At 44.3% G+C, this 17,673-nt stretch overlaps 1 pseudogene; it reads left to right on the forward strand.

Annotated features, from left to right (window-relative positions):
• Nucleotides 1-3,021: 3,021 nt before the first annotated feature.
• Nucleotides 3,022-3,139, forward strand: LOC126197378 (5S ribosomal RNA; annotated as a pseudogene).
• Nucleotides 3,140-17,673: the final 14,534 nt, after the last annotated feature.

Genomic DNA, 17,673 nt, shown 5'->3' on the forward strand with positions numbered 1-17,673 from the left:
AAAAGGTTAGTTATGAAACCTGAACGTCAACTACCCGAGGCGATGGATCGGCCGCTAGGCAGCCCGTGACAGAGCACTTCATCACTGGCTTCCAAGAAGCCCTGATCTTACCCCCTGCGATTTTTTCTTATGGGGGTATGTTAAGGATATGGTGTTTCGGCCACCTCTTCCAGCCACCATTGATGATTTGAAACGTGAAATAACAGCAGCTAACCAAACTGTTACGCCTGATATGCTACAGAGAGTGTGGAACGAGTTGGAGTATCGGGTTGATATTGCTCGTGTGTCTGGAGGGGGCCATATTGAACATCTCTGAACTTGTTTTTGAGTGAAAAAAACCTTTTTAAATACTCTTTGTAATGATGTATAACAGAAGGTTATATTATGTTTCTTTCATTAAATACACATTTTTAAAGTTGTGGTATTCTTTTTGAATCACCCTGTATATATATATATATATATATATATATATATATATATATATATATATATATATATATATATATACTTGGCGCGTCACGGGAGACGGTACAGCGACATTGTGGTGTGGCCCCTGCAGCAGTGGTTTACGGGAGCGAGTGTTATCAGTGCGGCAGCGGCCGCTGTTTCCGCTGAGCCAGAGGCTGCGGCAGCGTCAGCCGCAGCTGGAGATTACAGTGGCGCACGTCGCGCCGAGTCAGCGATGCCGCGCTACGTTGCTCTACTCGCTCCACACCAGGCCGTGTCAAGGCCGCGCAGACAGCAAGGTGCCTCGCGGAACTGCCAGGGCACAGCACAGCACACCGCCACCAGAGCCGTCCTCACACGGGGCGCTTGAAAGCGAACGTGGACTTGGAAGAGTTTCGTGATGTGATAATGCGAGGCCTTCCGCACCCGGAGCGACTCAAATGAAACCCGTTGCCAACGCGTGTTGGTAACCGGTAGATTCCTGATCACTTCCTGTAAAGTTAAACCCTCGACATTCTACAAAGGACACACTTTGTCAATGTTTACCTCGCATCGCGCCTTCCACACGTAGCGCGTGTTCTTCAAATACCGTTACTGATGGCTCGACGTCTATTAGCGGCATTCGGAGCCTACGTCAGTACAGGCATGCTCTTCAAAGCCAGTTATGAGTCGCTGACCCTTCTCCCAGAAAGGGGAGGTCTTGGTCTAGTCCATGTCCAAGACAGAGCTGTGGCCCTGTATGTCAGCTCACACATCAAGCTGTGGCGCCACCACCCGGAAAGTTTGACAGGTTTGCTGTTGGAGTCCTTAGCTCCGCCCTCCCTTATGCCCCCACTGACGACGCAAGACATACCCCCACCCTTCTACTACTTCGGAAACTTTTACATTGAACACAGTTATGTCCGTATCGCAGTACCACCGACGAAACAGGCGTCGGCGCGAGATATATATCATGTCCTACAGCAAAGGCGCCCACCAAACATCGTGGAGACCAAAAGCCATCAGGTTAATTGGAAGGTGATATGGAAGACGATTCACGCGGTTACACTGGACACAGACGTCCGATCCACATGGTACATCACAGTCAATGGTAAACAGATCACCCGATCACCCCTCCACAAGATAAACATGGCGGAATCGCCTCTGTGTGTAGACTGTGGGATGCCAGACACGGACGAACACCGTCTCACATGTGGCGCGGCAGAAGACGTATGGCGCTTGGAGCGACAAATTTTGTCGTATTTTCTACGAGTGACTCCGGAACACATTACACCTCGGTTTCTACTATTTCCGGATCAACAGTATTTCCCGCGCACCAAGACCAACACTGTCACGTGAATCCGTGCGCATGCGGTACACTACTTATTTCACGATGGACCTAAAGATGTATTCGACTTTTGGAACTACCTACAAGAACATCATTGCAAGATCGTGCGGAACCCAAAATACAGACAGTATTTTTCTAATTACTTAGGGAGTGCCCTGCGCGACTCTCCACGCAGCTGGATCATCAACAGGTAGGAGAAGACACCCATTGAGTGAGCTGACTAGACTAAGTTTTATTCTCGGTGGAATAACACACGACATACGTGAAGACGTACCTGGATGAAGAAGCGTAAGGAGAGTAGCGACACACCCTTCTTCATCATGTACGCAGCACTTGGGCGCTGATGACCTCGATGTTGAGCGCCTATACACCCCAACACACACACACACGCAGAACTTTTTTTTCGTTTTCCCCATATACATTACCTCGGGTAGGAAAGTGCCGAGATATTGTTTTCTTTACGGAGAACACGATGCGGTGCTAGATACATTTATTTTTGTTGTGGTATAAAGTAAAACCAAATTAAGAATATATTAAAAACAGTAAATAAAAATAAATAAATAAAAATTCCCACAGAAAAGTGAGGCTTCGCGGATGCCGCGACTGCAGGGCTGCTCACTAGTAAATCGCTTGCATCGTGCTACCAACCAGTTGCCAACGACTCGCGTGTTCGTTGCCAAGTTATCCGAGTTTCGTCGTGTCTTCGAATACAGTTGTGTATTCATTTAATTCGAAGATAAACGAGCAAATTGTGAATGTTAGTTTTCTGCAGGAAGTTGAAAAATATATAATTTTATACAACTACAAGCTCCCTGGATAGTGCAGGAGGGAATTGACAGAGAAAGGGTAGTGTGAAGTGCGAAAAGAATTTCGCATTACATGTACACTGAGGCGACAAAAGACATGGGATACCTTCTAACATCGCGTCGGACCTCCTTTTACCCCGTATAGTGCGACAGCTCGATGTGGGATGGACTCTCGTTGGAAGCCCGCTGCAGAAATTTTGAACCATACTGCCTCTGTAGACGTCTAGAACTACGAAAGCGTTGCCAGTGCAGGAGTTTGTGCACGAACTGAGCACTCGATTATGGTCCCATAAATGGTCGATGGGATTTGGTTGGGTGATCTGGATGGCGGAATCATTCGCGCGAATTCTTCTGAATGATCTTCAAATCAACCGCAAGCAATTGTGGCCCTAAGACATGGCGCATTCTCATCCATAGAAATTGTTTGGGAACATTAAGTCTGGCAACGGCCTTGCCGCAGTGGCTACACCGGTTCCCGTGAGATCACCGAAGTTAAGCGCTGTCGAGTGTGGTCGGCACTTGGATGGGTGACCATCCGGGCCGCCATGCGCTGTTGCCATTTTTCGGGGTGCACTCAGCCTCGTGATGCCAATTGAGGAGCTACTCGACCGAATAGTAGCGGCTTCGGTCAAGAATATCATCATAACGGCCGGGAGAGCGGTGTGCTGACCCCACGCCCCTCCTATCCGCATCCTCCAGTGAGGATGACACGACGGTCGGATGGTACCGGTAGGCCACTCGTGGCCTTAAGACGAAGTGCTACTACTACATTAAGTCCATAAATGGCTGCAGATGATCTCCAAGTAGCCGAACATAAAACATTTCCAGTCGTTGTTCGGTTCAGCTGGACCAGGGAACTCAATCCATTCCTTGTTAATATAGCCACACAATTATAGAGCCACCACCAGCTTGCACACTACCTTGAAAGTCCAGTCACTATGATTACGACCTAGGTCAAATCACTATAGTCACAAGCCCAAAGAAGCGCTGCAGCCGATTTTGTGCTGTTAGCAAAGATAACCACGTCGATGGTCTGTTGCCATATCCCGTTAACGCCAAATTTTGCCGCATTGTCTTAATGGATACTTCCGTCGTACGTCCCACATTGATTTCTGCGGTTATTTCACGCACTGCTGCTGCTGTGTTACCACTGACAGCTCTACGCAAACGCCGCTGCCCTCGGTCGTTAAGTAAAGGCCGTAGGCCACTGCGTGTTCCGTGGTGAGAGGTAATGTCTGAAATTTGGTATTCTTGGCACATTCTTGACATTGTGGATTTCGGAATATTGAATTCGCTAAAGATTTTCTAAATGGAATGTCCCGCGCATCTAGCTGCAACTACCATTCCGCGTTCAGAGTCTGTTAATTGCCGTCGTGCGGCCATAACCACGTCGGACATATTTCTCACGGGTCACCCGAGCACAAATGACAGCTACGTCAGTGTACTCCCCTTTTGTACCTTGTGTACACGATACTACTGCCATCTGTATATGTGCATATCGCTGTCCCATTACTATTGTCGCTCAGTGTGTATAGTGTACTGTCCATCTATTGCAATAAAATTATGGGTGCTTCAGTGGGAGTAAATACAAGTTAAGTATAAAATCACAACGGATGTATTCTTTCGTGTAAACAACAGCATTTGCCGGCTGCTGTGACAGCGGTTCTAGGCGCTTCAGTCCGAAACCGCGCTGCTGCTACGGTCGCAGGTTCGAATCCTGCCTCGGGCATGGATGTGTGTGATGTCCTTAGGTTAGTTAGGTTTAAGTAGTTCTAAATTCTAGGGGATGATGACCTCAGATGTTAAGTCCCATAGTGCTTAGAGCCATTTTTGAACCAACAGCATTTGTCGTTCTGTAAAATTTCATTGTCAAGCGGAAAACAACAGTGAAAATGGTAGGAAAACGAAAGAAAAGCCAGAAATCTCTGACAAGTGTGAACACAATGTTGGTCACAAGCAATTATTTTACGAATGCAAACAACCATCACCACATTTCCTTGCACATAAATCTGAAGATTTTTTTTTTTTTTTGGTTTTCAAAATAAAAGTAACACTGTCATGGCGAACGATATCAACGTTTTAGTCGCTCTATAAAAATCTATGAATTTCGAATCTGTCTCTTGCAGCTCCATGGCTGCTCATAAGGACTGCATTTTATATTTATTTGGGTTTGTTTATGAATCCAGAATTTTCTTCGTTTCTCATTCGTGTGTAATAATAGTAGAAAACCACACCTTCCTCTGAGCTTGTATCTGTTCTCGACATGGCGAGTGTTCCCAGAAGATGCTCGAGTGCGGTAAACAATACACCCTTTCCTCCACACACGCACTCGGCAAACTGCAGTTTCATATTTAAAAGTTGCACCGCGTATGCGTTGCTAGCTATTCGGCAGCCAGTTGCCCATTTACATCGCCTACCCGTTCCGTTCCTTTCAGTCATTCCGTCTGCGGGCGGCCTCAAATTTCGTATCGCAGATCAATACCAAGCTTGTAAGGCACAACCGGACACACTAGCTTTTGCAGATTGGCGAGGCACATGGCCAATAAGATACAAGGTTGTTATCTACATCACATGCAGAAGTTAGGGGGCACCATGTTATATTATGTCGTTTACAATTGAAGTTCGTATGTATTAGTGTTTATTTATTTATGTAATTCTGCAGGATTTCGTGGCCATTGTCGCTGAAGATAAAACTGTGTAGGTCGTTAGGCCACGTTATGTTCCTCATAAGTTCCTTCGTATACAATCGATGCTTTGATCCCTCTGCTGGGATCAAGATATTAGGGTGTCTCCGGTTATCTGAATACTGTCAAAGATGGTTGTCACGTACAGTTACAAAAGGGAGATTGTTCTAAGGGCGTCTGATTAATGGGTGAATTTTTTCTGGCTACATCATTGATGAGCCATCGTCTTTAGATAGACACTGTAATAGGCAGAGTATTGGGGAGGGGGGGGGGGTTTATCAGAATTTTTAGTACCGCAGACATGGCTTCTTTGTAGTCCTTTGTATTCTTCGCGCACCTTGGCTGGATACTTAATTCCTCGATGGTGGTATCCCATCTCTTCTGAAATTACATTCGTTTTTTTTTAGAAATACCAGTCAATTCTTGTAATTTCTTTCGACACGTGTTTCATCGCATGGCTAGCACTCGTACTTTGTTGAAATCTGTATCTCCGCCGCATTTCCCCTGATGTTCCGCTACAGCAAATTCTACACTTCGTTATAAACACATACTGCGTTCGTGCTCTTTAGTTTGATCTTTTACTGTCCTTCCAGTTTCGCCTGCATACACATTGCCACAGTCACATATCACTTCAAAAGTTTTACTTGGGAAAATCTGCTATTTAGTTCGGAAGAATTCTGCTTATGCGATCAGCAACTCCAGAAACAAACGGTAACCTTACAGAGTGTAACGGTGGTTCCTCGTTCTTAGCATAATTCATACTGTTTCGTTTGAAAGCCCTAAGGACAAACCATCATACTCGTTGGCCCTTACTTTTAAGAAATTACGCTCCGATTCTCATCTCTCACTGTCAGTGATAACGGGTAGCACACGAGGACAGTGTTGGGCATTGCTTGGTTCTGGGGTGAGTGGTGTTGTGAAGTGGCACTTAAATACTTGTTTGTATTAGTATGCTTTCTGTACACTCTTTGTCCTAGAGTATTGTCAGATCTTCTGAAAAGACTTCCTAACATTTAATTCTATGTTAATAATTTTTTTTCTTCGCAAATGATTTTCTTGGTATTGCCAGTCTGCAATTTGTAATCGCTCAATTTCACCCATTGTCAATTACTTTGCTGGCCGAAAAGCTACAGTTATCTATTACTACGAGGGCTATTTTTTTTTTTTTGAGCTTCCGATCAGTTGCGAAATAGAATCACAGTGGAAACCCAAAATTTTGTATTTGCAACATTTATCTACCCCTTGCAGCTATTCCTCTACATAGTCGGAACTCCGACATAGACATTTGTAGTAGCATGGTACCAATTTTATAATACCCTCACCGCAGGTGATAGCCGGCCTGGATTATCGCCAATTCCCGACGGTGGTCTGCAACTCTTTGTCTGTGCCAAAATGCTGTCCTCATAGCCAGCGGACCATGTGAGCCAAGAGATGAAAATCAGAGGGAGCGAAGTCCGGGCTGTATGGTGGGTGATCAAACGCTTCTCATCGTAAAAGCTGCAGGCGCCTCTTCGTTGCTCCTGCAGTGTGCGGCCGATAATTGCCATAAAGAAGAAAACGCACGTTACGTGGACTGCATGAAATCCGGCGAAACCCCTTGCATGCACTGCGCGCTTGGGGGGAGACCCTATTGTTCTAGACCTCTTCATGTGCATACTGTGCGCGCAGAACTGAAAAGTGCGACGTGCCGCGATTGAAGGGCATACTAGAGACACTACGCTACACCTCTGTGCAAGGTTTTACCGGATTTCCACTTTGGTTTTATTTTCACGACCTCTCAGGGGCTGAAAAGGAAAGAAAACCATCGTATTAGTGCCTTGTTTCCTAATCTAATTCTTTTAGTACTCCAATACTCTTGTTTTATTTTGTTGATATTCTTCTTACAGTGTATTTTTGAAACACTATCCACTCCCTTCAGCTATATTTGTAGTCTTTCAAAGAATTACCGTATCGGGACCTTTGCCTTTCGCTGTCACTGACAGGTTCGCGATCCTATGTTTTAGTAATAAATCACCTGATGCTGTATCAGCAGCAATTGAGATCAAATATCGCTACTTTCAGTAAGCGAAGGAAACTCATTACAATTCTAACATTTCAAAAAAATTGTGAAATAAAAGTCTCTTGTGGATATTTAATTTTTCTTTCCGTATAGTCTCTTCGCATAGAAAGAAATGTGAAATATGAGAGCAATAATTCTTTGCTTCCGTTGCTACGTAACAAATTTATTTGATAATATGCAACACACTTTACTCGCATTCGGAAGGACGACAGTTCAAACACGCGTCCGGACATCCTGATTTAGGTTTCGCGTGATTTCCCTTAATCGCACCATGCAAACGCCGGGATAATTCCTTTTAAAGGGCACGGCCGACTCACTTCCCCTTACCTTACCTAATCCGATGGGATCGATGACCTCGCTGTTTGGTTCCCTCCCTCCGCATAAACCAAGCAACCAACATAAAACTCTGGGCTGATTGGTTCAAACAGCGAAATAACCAAAGAAGATTTTCATTTACCTTTTGTTTCAAAAAAATTGCTCTGAGCACTATGGGACTTAACATCTGAGGTCATCAGTCCCCTAGAACTTAGAACTACTTAAACCTAACTAACCTAAGGACGGCACACACATCCATGCCCGAAGCAGTCGACAGCGAGGTCATTAGAGACGGGTCACAAGCTCGGATTAGCGAAGGATGGGGAAGGAAATCGGCCGTGCCGTTTGAAAGGAACCATATTGGCATTTGTCTGAAGCGATTTAGGGAAATCACGGGAAACCTAAATCAGGATGGCCGGACCGGGTTTGAACCGTCGGCCTCCCGAACGCGAATCCAGTGTCCTAACTCTAGCCTTAAGCGTGCCCACTCTGTGGAGGTCTCTAGGATGCTATTTGAAAACTAAGCTAGATAAATGTACACCACTCATTCGTTCTACATGACATCTCCACTTATGGCGATAGTTCATGTTTTTGTCATTTAGGCTGCAGATGTTGAGCTTTTGGAGTTACATTATGTGTTCTGTCTCACCTCGTTGCACATACACCCGAAAAGCTTGCAGGCGAGTTTCAGGGTAGGTTGTACTGAGAAATAATTATCAAGAAAAAAATTCGATACTAAGCGCCGTTTTCGAGTTAATTAGCACTGAAATTAGCCAATCAGACCATTGTGCGTGCAAATTCAAGCTGCCCAGCAGAGACAGTGTCGCCAAACGTGTGCTTAGTTTTGTTTTATCAAAGCGAACAAGAAAGCGATACAAAAACGGTAGTAAGGTTCGAAACCGAGCCAAAAGCTGGGCAGTCTCGTGCGTTATCATTTGCGCTATGAGAACAACTGACACCTGGCGGGTCACTTGAATGTGCTCGCGCAACGGCCTGATTGGCAAACTTCAATGCTAATTAACTCAGAAACTGCGCAACGTATCGAATTTTTTCTTAACAGTTATTTCTCAGCGCAACCTATCCTGCAACAGCATTAAAAACTTTTGAGACTATTTCTGACCACTCTGTATAATCGGAATAAGGAACAGCATTTTCCGGCCGAAGTGGCCGAGCGGTCCTAGGCGCTACAGTCTGGAACCGCGCGACCGCTGCGGCCGCAGGTTCGAATCCTGCCTCGGGCATGGATGTGTGTGATGTCCTTAGGTTAGTTAGGTTTAAGTAGTTCTAAGTTCTAGGGGACTGATGACCTTAGAAGTTAAGTCCCATAGTGCTCAGAGCCATTTGAATCATTTTTTTTTTAAAAACCGCATTTATGAAGCTTGGATTCATGCGATTTTCCCTTGCTATAGAACCACCACAGTCTTTTAATATTTCACCATTCTTTGCTTCCTCGACTTGTTTTCAAGATGGTACTTGTTGTGCCATATAGTCTCTTAAACTTCGTGATTTCATATTTAACTAGCGTAGAGTCCGTTGCGTCGCTCGCGTTTGCGTACTAATTACAACAAAAATAAATTTATGAACTTATATTAGGCCTTGAAACTTTCTGGAGATGTGTTAGAGATCAGTTTCTTTATCTGTGCAATTCTGACAAAGCAGATTTGTCGTCGTGTCAGTTAAATAGCTTTCTGTGGTTTAGTTCAGAAACTGCAACATCTAAACTTCTCACGCTAATTGAACCCATCGAGGAACGGTCTTTTCCGAATGTAATTCTGACCAAAAAGTGATTCTGGCATCTGGAGTTGAAGGTCTTTTGTAAATCCTGCCTTTTTAGTTCTTGTGGTGATGTTTCCATTGAAAATACCATCCCCTACACATATGTATTTCTCTATCTCTAACAGAGGCAATCAAATTCCAGTTTTCGTAGATTTAGCTTTCAAAATGTTGTAACGTAAGGAAATATTCTCCTAAAAATGTTCATCCGCATTTTCATCCCCTTAGGGGTTGAATTTCTACAAACAATAAAACGCGTTTTTTTTTTAAATTTGTAACCAAGAGGCGAAATATAAATTTTCATCGATTTAGCTTGAGAAATGCTTTTATAATGAAATATTTCGATAAAAACTTTCATTCCTTATTTCAGCACCTTAGGGTTTGAATTCTCAAAAACACAAACACGTTTTTTTATATATTTAATCGAGAAGCCAAATAAAAATGTTCATAGATTTGGCTTATGCTTTCATATTGGAATACTTTCACAAAACTTTTCATCCCTTCATCTTACTGTACTAGATTTCAAACTTACATTCTGAACGCATTTTAAAAGCCTTAAACTATTAGTTGATAATTTACAAAAATGAGCATCATGATGAAATTGCCACTACTCAAATCACTGCCAATACGTAATTGCAGAACTTCTGTTTTCCGTTCACCGATGGCATCGAATATGTACAAAGAAAGTAAAAATCATTTACATAGAACAACATTGTTGTACATCCTTGTTTATGCATTTTGAGATGATTTCCCCTGTAGTCTTTGTATCATTTTTTAGTAAGATAACAGGTTTCTCAGCGCCTCTTTAAGATGCATGGCAATTCCTCTTTCGCTCTGATTTTCCAGTTCTTGCTTCTCAGTAGCCTAGCAAAGAATTTAACATACTGGTCAAATGTAATGTAGCAGCAGCGGTCCATAATCTGCTTTTCTAGATCTTATTTTCATTCCTAAAATGTCAGCATTTGATCGAGCAACTGCGTTCTTCACGCAAGATTTTCTCGGTAATTTTTCAGAGACTAGTGGTAGTACTCGTATTCTGTCGGAGAGGTTATGCCCAGACCGAAAGCGGATTACTTAGTAGCGACGGGATTAGGTTCTGTCTCCTTTCTTGAACTAAAAGGAGTATATAACCGTATTTGCTTTTCCTTCAGAAATACCGTTCTTTTGTATCTGATTCCATGTCCTCTATCGACTGACAAGCCGTATATAAGGCGTTGAACGTTATTCCTAAAGACCCTGTTGAAAACTAGTAATTAAAATTTTCTAGGTCAATTATCGTAAGATAGAAAGCGTCGTTATTACCTTCTGTACCGATTTACACGCGTTGAGAATTTCCGTTAACTGCCCTGTGTAACAAAAATTGTTGTGCTTGTGCGAATTTGTCTAGCCATGACGCTCCGATCCTCGCATGACTGATCTTACTCTTTGCACACTCTATTTCGACAAAATAGCCACAGAACTTCCGCAATATTACGCTACGGTATGAAGTAAGAGTACTAGTTTTCCTCATTCCTTTTCGGCTGGTTGATTACGACCATTAGTAAAACTGCTTCCTGTAAGATGTCAGTTATACGCCGAGGTAATCACGTTAAATTGCAGAGTAGCTATCGGTGTAAACAGAAGAGCGTCGTTACAGGCGTTTAGAACACAATCTCTGCGAATGGCGGAACAGGACCTGTACCGTAACTCGGTAATTGCTGCATAATGCTTCAGCTCCGCCAACAGCACGACACGAAAGATGTTTTGAACTGCTGGAGCCTTCCTGTCTCTTGGCAGTGTATGTGCACAGCGTGACGTCACATGAATGTAAATTAATCATCGTAGTAGTAAATATACTTTTTTTCCTGTCTCGGTTGCACTTCATTATTTCTGATACAACCTCCGGCACTGGGCCATTCGCACACGTCATGAAGTCGAAAAGTATAAGCGTGGGACACTCGTGTGTCCAGGACACGGTTGTCCAGTCGTCTGGGGTTCAATACGTATTGTCACGAGCCCAGGAAAGGTGCTGCAGGCGATTTCGAGCTGCTAGCAAAGGCACTCACTTCGGTCGTGTGCTGCCATAGCCCATTTAACGCAAAGTTTCGCCGCACTGTCCCAACTAATGCGTTCGTTTTACGTCCCGCATTGATTTGTGCGGTCATTTCTCGCAGTGTTGCTTGTCTGTTAGTACTGGCAACTCTACGCAAACACTGCTGCTCACGGTCGTTAAGTGAAAGCCGTCGGCCACTGCGTTGTTCAAATGGCTCTAAGCACTATGGAACTTGACATCTGAGGTCAACAGTCCCCTAGACTTACAACTACTTAAACCTGACTAACCTAAGGACATCACACACACCCATGCCCAAGGCAGGATTCGAACCTGCGACCGTAGCAGCAGCAGCACGGTTCCAGACTGAAGTGCCTAGAAACGTTCGGCCACAGCGGCCGGCTCACTGCGTTGTCCGTGGTGAGACATAATGCCCGAAATTTGGTATTCTAGAGACAATCTTTACATTTTGATATGGAATGATCCATTCGCCTACCTCCAGCTACCATACCGCGTTAAAAGTCTGGTAATTGCAGTCGTGTTGGCATAATCATAACGGACACCTTTTCATATGACTCCTCTGAGTGCAAATGATAGATCCACTAGTGCACCCTCCTTTCATACCTTGCCATCTGCACGTGTGCGTATCCCTTTCCCATGACTTCAGTTACCTTAGTGTAAAACGACGAGCACGAATGTCTTTTTGACAGTGGCCCATATTCTTCTGCTATGTCCTTCTTTGGCTGCCCTGCGACTTCATCTTCAGTTGCCGGACTCGTTATCGTTGATTTCAGCAGATAACGCCTCATCGGCTGATTTGGTTTTATATTTCATCCGTCAGGGTGGGTTTTATCACTCGATCTGAGTTTTAGCGCCTGTCCTTTGTTCCTCTATGTACTCCACCCTCGTGCTTTTTGGGTGAAGGTTTTAATGTGTTGCAGGGTGGCTGGCTTTTCCATTTTATTTTCGTGGTCGGCCAGCCACTGTAATCTGCTTCCTTGTTTTACTCTCTTCTAACTGTTTCTTGCATCTCTCTGTTGTTCTCTTGTCATCTTTTGTTCCTTTTAGTGTTCGTTGCTCTTCCTTAGTTCTTGTGGTCTTTCCTTTCTTTCCCTTTTGTGTTATATGTCTCGTCTATTTTGTTATCGCACTTGTGGCATTGTTTTAGTAGCAACAAGAGACCGATGACCTCGTAGTTTGCTCCCTTTCCCCCTCTTTTAAACCAACCAACTAACCACGAATGTCTTTCTTCAGTGCTCCAAAAATAAGGAAATCGCTTGGGGAGGGATCGGGAGTGTATGGAGGATGTGTAAGATCCACCATGGTTTAACAACGAAGTTCGTAAGATGCACAGGAAGCAGAGGCTGTTGCACTCTCGGTTCAAAAGAGGATGCACAAATGACGACAAGCAAAGGTCAGGAGAGATTCGTGCGTCTGTGAAAAGATCTATGCGCGAAGCATACAACTGCCACTGTTACAGCTTAGCACAAGGTCTGGCAGTGACGCCGAGAAAATTCTGGCCCTATGTAAAATCGCTAAGCGGATCTAAGCTTTCCATTCAGTCCCTTGTTGATCAGTCTGGTGTGGCAGTTGAAGATAGCAAAGCGAAAGCCGAAGTTTCAAATTTCACGTCGAAGGACGCACAGGAGAAGCGTGCAAGCGTACCGTCATTTGACCGTCGTACGGACTCCCGTATGCACGGTAGTAGGCTCTAAGCACTATGGGACTTAACTTCTGAGGTCATCAGTCCCCTAGAACTTAGAACTACTTAAACCTAACTAACCTAAGGACATCACACACATGCATGCCCAAGGCAGGATTCGAGCGTGCGACAGTAGCGGTCGCGCGGTTCCAGACTGTAGCGCCTAGAACCGCTCGGTCGCCGTACGAACGATGTAGAAATAAGCATCCATGGCGTAGAGAAACAACTGAAAGCTTTGAAAGCAAATATATCACCAGGTCTGGATGGGATCGCAGTTCGGTTTTACATAGAGTACTCTGCGGCACTGGCCCCTTACCTAGCCTGCATTTATTGTGAATCTCTCGCCCAGCACAAAGCCCAAAGTCACAGGAAAAAAGCAAAGATGACAGCTGTATAGTAAAAGAAGGAACGCGCAAACTTACAGACCAATATCCCTAACTTCAGTTTGCTGCAGAACCCTTGAACTTATTCTCAGTTCCGATATATTAAACTTTTTGAGACTGAGAAGCTTATGTCCACGAATCAGCATAGTTTTAGAAAACATCACCCGTGCGAAACTCGGCTTGCCCTTTTCTCAAATGGTATACTGCGAACTATGGATGAAGGGCAACAGCCAGATTCCACATTTCTAGATTTCCGGAAAGTATTTGAGGTATTGTCCCATGGCAGGCTGTTAACGAAAGTACGAGCATGTTGAATAGGTTCACAGGTATGTGAGTGGCTACAAGTCTTCTTAAGTAATAGAGCCCACTATGTTGCCCTCGACGGCGAGTGTTCATTAGGGACAAGGGTATTGTCAGCAGTACCCCAGGGAAGTGTGTCAGGATCGCTGTTGTTCTCTGTATACTTAAGAGTAAATATAGCTAGGCGGAGAGGATGAGCAGTAGTCTGCTGCTGTGGTGTACTTGAGGTGTAGTCGTTGAGTGACTGTAGGAGTATACAAGGCGATTTAGACAAAATTTCTAGTTGGTGTGATGAATGGCAGCTAGCTCTAAATGTGGGAAAATGTAAGTAATGCGCATGATTAGGAAAAATAAACCTGTTATATTCGGATACAGTAATACTAATGTCCCGCTTGACACAGTCAAGTCGTTTAAATATCTGTGCGTAACGTTGCAAAGCGATATTAAATGGACCTGACCATGTGAGAACTGTGGTGGGGAATGCGATTGGTCGACTTCGATTTATTGGGACAATTATAGGAAAGAGTGGTTCACCCGTAAAGGAGACCGCATACAGGACGCTGGTGCGACCTATTCTTGAGAGTATTTAATTTCAACATAGTGCAAGAGCCGGCCGCTGTGGCCGAGCGGTTCTAGGCGCTTCAGTCCGGAACCGCGCTGCTGCTACGGTCGCAGGTTCGAATCCTGCCTTGGGCATGGATGTGTGTGATGTCCTTAGGTTAGTTAGGTTTAAGTAGTTCTAAATGTAGGGGACTGATGACCTCAGATGTTAAGTCCCATAGTGCTTAGAGCCATTTGAACCATAGTGCAATATTAAGATGCTCACAGTCGGATGGAAGAAAGCTACAGTATATACAACAGAAAGTTCGAGAATATTACGATGTACCGACACAGAGTACCTCCTTTTTCCTTCCTTTCATTTCTGTAATCATCGACGACGACTCTTCCCCCCCCCCCTGCCCGCACACACACACACACACACACACACACACACACACACACACACACACACACACACACACACACTCTCTCTCTGCACTGCAGTAACTGCGCTGTTGACTGTTCAATACCAGTCACAGTGGATGACAACGCTTTACCAGGTATTACTGTCTGTTGCGTGGAATGACAGGTCAGGTATCCAGTATGTATGTACCAGAAAGAGAGAAGTATGTCCAATTGATGTCATTCTACTGGAGGTACATATGTTCCTTCGAATCCATTTAGCCGCACGATCTGAGGCGTCTTGTCACGGTCCGCGCGGCTTCCCCCGTCTGAAGTTCGAGTCCTCCCTCGGGCATGGGGGTGTGTGTTGTCCTTAACGTGAGTTAGTTTGAGTTAGATTAAGTAGTGCGTAAGCTTGGGGACCGATGACCTCAGCTATGTGGTCCCGTAAGACCTTACCACAAATTTCTAAATTTTCCGAATCCCTTACTTTGCTTGCATTTTTCAGGTTCACTATAAAAACTTGCCTATTATAATGGCTGGAGATCGCGAAATTTTCTGACTAAAACAACGAAGAAAAATGCTAAGCAGTCGCAGTTGTAGTCTGATATGCGGTAAAATTGTCGTACTAGAAGACACGTTTGGTAATGTTAGGATCCTTGTTAAGATGAAAGGTAAAATATACTTTTTCAAACATAAAGAACCGGCTGTTTTTATTCAAACTAAGTCACATCAATGAAACAAGCCAGTTCCTTGTTATTTACGTCAGGAAATCACCACAGAATCTCCTGCAAGATGAAGCATCCGTAACAGACTTCCTGTAAGGACTCGTTTGCTATAAACACGATACCGAGCATAACTAAAATACTGATAGAATGACTGCCATCTAACAAAGCGATGTTTCCAGTCCCCGACGATTTGCGAATGGGGTCCTTTCGCTCCTGCATCCGGTCGAATTTGTGGGCAGCAGTGAAAGAGCTGCCCTATCTACTACCGTATTGTAAATACCCAATGCTTAAATTATATGTATTCGTTACTGACTAGGGAAGATCCCTACTGCGCTCCACTCAGATGTAGTGGTAAAATGGCCCGGTGGATAGCCCGGAAAAAACTGAACACTGATCAACCATATAAACAAGAAGAAGGTGTACTGAGCTATGAAAAAAGAAGCAAAATAGAAACAGTGAACGGTCCAAGCTCAAGATGTGTAATATCGAGCGAATTGCAAGAACGACTGCGTCGCGGTTGTGTGGTCACAGTGTAGGACTGCAAAGCGGGAGCTCCGTGTTCAAGTGCCCCTTGTGCCCCATTTTTTTCACAAAATTAGTAACGCTCCGTCCCGTCATTGTCGTATCTGTTCTCCTTGTTTGTTCTTGGCGATTATCGTAGAATAAGAGTCATGTGGTAAAAAGATGTGATGAATAGTGAGAGCATGCGAAATGCAGCATAGACCTCTCACAGAACTGAAAACAACAAATAACAGGTGTGAGCTATGTTACAACAAACGAATTCAAGAGTCAAAACGGGATGCAGGAGTCATAAGATGTGCTACTTATGTAGAACAAATAGGATGTACGTACGCCAGGATGTCCCTTCCTTACACCTCGCTTTTGCAGACAGACGTTACACCACGACACAGACTCAAATTTGATTACAGTGAACAAATACGTCAGTGACTGGACGGACAATTCATAATTTTATGCACAAAAAAAAAAAAAAAAGAAAGGCACAAGCAAGATTTGAGAACGGATGTTCCCCTTTGCAGTCCAGTACTGTGCTCACATAACCACGACGCCATGCCTATTGAAGTTCGATCGATGTTCCACTTCTTGAGCTTGCACCGCTCAGTTTTTTGCGTTTGCTTCTTTTTTCACAGCTCAGTACACCTTTTTCCATTTTTCGTGCTTGATCCATTTTCCGTTCTTGACGGCTATTCCCTGGTCCCTTTTACTACTAAATCTGAGGGGGTTGCGATGGGGAGTTTCCCTTGTGAGTAGCGAATATTCCACGAGACTCGAAGTATCGTCTAGTTGCTGCCTGAAACATTTCCTTACTAGCGTGTTTTCTTCCCCGCACGCCGAGTCCATAGTTACCGTATTCGTCCATTCGTTTCTCTCAGCGGAATTTGAGTAACCGAAACGACTCGTTACCCGCCTGTCTTCTTCGTCACCGCTTCGTGCCGGCTCGGTAGCTTTCACATACTTGTAAACATCAACAAAAGTTTTACATCTCCCCTTTATTTCAAACTTCATGGCACAGAAATCACTAAATAAAAAAAATAAAAATGAAAATTTTTGTAAAGGAATAATCGTCTGTTCCCATGGGGGTTTTTCACAGCAATTCTGATGGATGTCACTCCTGCTTGGATGCGTGGCATACCTTCTCTGAGCCCATCAAATTGTTCCACTCTTCAATGACGATTCTGCAGAGTCCATGTTATCGTCGACGTTCAAAAATAGCATGTTTCTATCGATTAGGTTCATACGGGGAACAGGCAGGCCACTACGTTCTGGTGATCCTCGCATGCCGAAGGAACGTTTTCAGGATAACAGTACGTTGAGCACGCGAATTATCATGTATCAAGATGACGTCATCAAAATGTTGGCGATACGGTACCACAGTCCCTGTAGCTTAGACAGTGACATTGTCCTCAACAACCACGAGAGGCATACTGTGGCCGCATGTAATGCTTTCCAAGAACACCGGTCGCTCCATCACCACGTAGTCGCACAAGTGGGACACAGTGTTCGAAGCGTACGATATTACCGGCTTGTCTCCAATCACGTTGTCTGCGATTATCAGTGTACAAGCAGATCCGGGTTTCATCCGTAAACAATACCCGACGCTAATGTTTGCATGATTATTGCTCATCTGTGACGAAGTCCGTAGTGTTGTGCTGTACTGTA

This window comes from Schistocerca nitens, chromosome 7 (assembly GCF_023898315.1).
Source record: "Schistocerca nitens isolate TAMUIC-IGC-003100 chromosome 7, iqSchNite1.1, whole genome shotgun sequence".
NCBI classification, from domain to species: domain Eukaryota; kingdom Metazoa; phylum Arthropoda; class Insecta; order Orthoptera; family Acrididae; genus Schistocerca; species Schistocerca nitens.